Source organism: Muntiacus reevesi, chromosome 3, assembly GCF_963930625.1.
Source record: "Muntiacus reevesi chromosome 3, mMunRee1.1, whole genome shotgun sequence".
Lineage (NCBI taxonomy): Eukaryota > Metazoa > Chordata > Mammalia > Artiodactyla > Cervidae > Muntiacus > Muntiacus reevesi.
Genome location: NC_089251.1, coordinates 223,209,098 through 223,211,600, shown reverse-complemented (window position 1 = coordinate 223,211,600; position 2,503 = coordinate 223,209,098). Strand labels below are relative to the sequence as shown.

General features: G+C 39.6%; 1 pseudogene; it reads right to left on the bottom strand.

Moving 5' to 3' along the window:
• Positions 1-1,234: 1,234 nt before the first annotated feature.
• LOC136164228 (NADH dehydrogenase (ubiquinone) complex I, assembly factor 6-like) lies at positions 1,235-2,286 on the bottom strand (annotated as a pseudogene).
• Positions 2,287-2,503: the final 217 nt, after the last annotated feature.

The window sequence follows — 2,503 nt, the reverse complement described above, 5'->3', positions numbered from 1 at the left end:
TACAAAGGGGATGCTAAAGGATGCTGGAACTGGAAGTGGTCCAGAATGAAAGGGAGCAGGATGATGTTGCCTGAGTGCCTTCTGAGACCAGTGCTTTTCCATTTCAGCATTTCCCTGGATTAAAACTGCTAAGGCATTCATGTGTCCCTTGTGTAGCACATAAGCATTGTCTTGCTGTATATCCCTATGACTACAATGAGTTGGATGTATTTTTGGCACCAGATAGATGTTCAATAATAGTTTTAATGATAGTTTCTACAGCAATTGGGTTTACCCTGGAGGCTGCCCATCTCTCTAATGACTAGGGCCAAGCCAACTTATTTTATAAGATCTGGCAAAATTACAGTGTGAACTGGTAATGCCGTGGGCTGTTATACAAATTATACCAGGTCTGTCTCTGAGCAACTTATCCAAGCCTCTGGAGACTTCAAGAATACTAACTTCAAAGGAAGTACGTGTTATAAATACTACAAACCAGGTATCTAGCAAAACAAGAAGCAGACCCACAGTGCCTCACTTGTAGAAGTGTTTGATCTACTTGAAATTTCTGAAAATAAATTTGAGCTGTTGAAATTGACATTTTTCAATTAGAAATTGTGGTAGAGTGTCACAATTTTTTTTTTCAAAATGGTTTGGGAAAGTTCTTTTTAGCCCTGGAAAATTTATTATTTTAGCCAAAGAAAGAATTGTGTGGCCTCAAATCTATAAACTTTCTATCCAAGAGAGATTATGAAATTATTTTGGATGATTGAGACAGAGGTCGTTCCAAAGAAAAGGTTTATCACATGGGTGATTTAAAACACTACTAAAATTGCCTTTCTAAGCAATGACCTAGAAATCTGACAATGTGATAATGAATTCTCAAACAAATAAAACAAACAAACACAAAAATCACACTGGAACATTTCACAATTGGCAGGACAAAAACTGGCAACAGCTGACTTCTGGAAAAGTGAATTGAATCTTATAGCATTAAAATGAGTTTGCGAACTATAACATGAAGTCAACACTTCTGTGAGAATTATGGAATGCTCAATTTCCCACAATCTCATCATTTTTCTGCCTGACAATTGTAATTATTCTTTACCAACTTGACAGTCAAACCTGCTTCCTGTAGTGATAATATACCTGCTACCATCCTGACCATATTGGAGAAATGACTTTTTCTTTGATAGTTTTGTTCATTTTGAACCTAACTTTCTATGTTATTCTAACCACTCTCTTACGTTATTCATTAACTAATTGCCATCCATATCCCTTTTATTGCTTTTTTAAAATATCTTTTTCTCCATGACTGAATAGACAAAGATAATGGAAGTAAAATATTCCTCTGCTGTAAAGATGGGTGGAATAGATCAAAATCTACTTGTCGGATTTTCTTTAAATAGTCCTCCAGAGCAACCGTCTGCGCAAAAGCAGGAAATGCTTTCACAGGAACACTTTCGTGGAAGGACCTAGCATGCTTTAGGTGCAAGTGTGCCTGGCTGGCAATATCATACACCACATCTCTCACATTTTCATTTTGGCTCTTTTGTAGAAAATCCTCTCGTGAAACACCATGCAGCATACAAATACCCATGGGAAGGAACAGCTTTCTTCTGTTACCATGACAGGGTGTTGCTCTCAAGCGAGTGACAAGGCCTTGTGTTTTTCCAATGTGATTTGTGGCATGATCTGTATGAAGATCCTTTATACCCAATATTTCTAGTGTTAGATAAAGAAGAGAGCTCTGAGTGTTTTTAGCATAATTTCCTAGTTTCTGGATGTTATGATATACTTTGTCATCCAAATTCTTTTCTCTTTCATCAGTGATTTTCACAAGCCATCTTTTAGTCAGATTATGTTTTCTGACAGCCTTCCATAGTTCAGTGACCACACGCTGATGTGGTGGACTGTCACAGTATAACTCATTCACAGTTTTTTTTTTCTCCCCCAAAACTGCATTTGCATCAGTCCAATTGTTTTCTCAGAGACAGAGTCCTTAACTAGCCTGAGCCAATTCCACATTGAAGGCTCTCAGTGCAAAAGCAGAGCTTCTGGATTCGGCAGGGAGAAGCAGGGAGCAAAAACAGCCTCATAATCTTGTTTCCGCAGTGACTCCAAGCAGTAGTGGCCAGTGCCTGAGGTGTCAGGTCCGCTGGCCACGGCCACACTCCGCCTGGAGAGCTGCCAGACGCGTGCCCACAGGCCCAGGGGCGGCCAGTGGCAGGACAGGTCAGGGATGCCAAGCTGTAGCGGTCCCCACATCAAGCCTAGCGTAGAGACCGCCAGGACACTCACCGCCATCCGTATTTCTGACAGTAGTTTGCAACTTCAGAAAAAAATAAGGAGATACAAGCTTGTCTCCCTGATTATAAAGAAAAGACTACTTCATTTATGTCGCACATTAAAGCTAATTAACGACTGAGGCAAGTTACCACATACTACTTCAGAAAACATTCGACATTACTGTATGCTTCCAAAACATCTAAGGTCAAGAAGTAATCATGGATTTAATGAATAA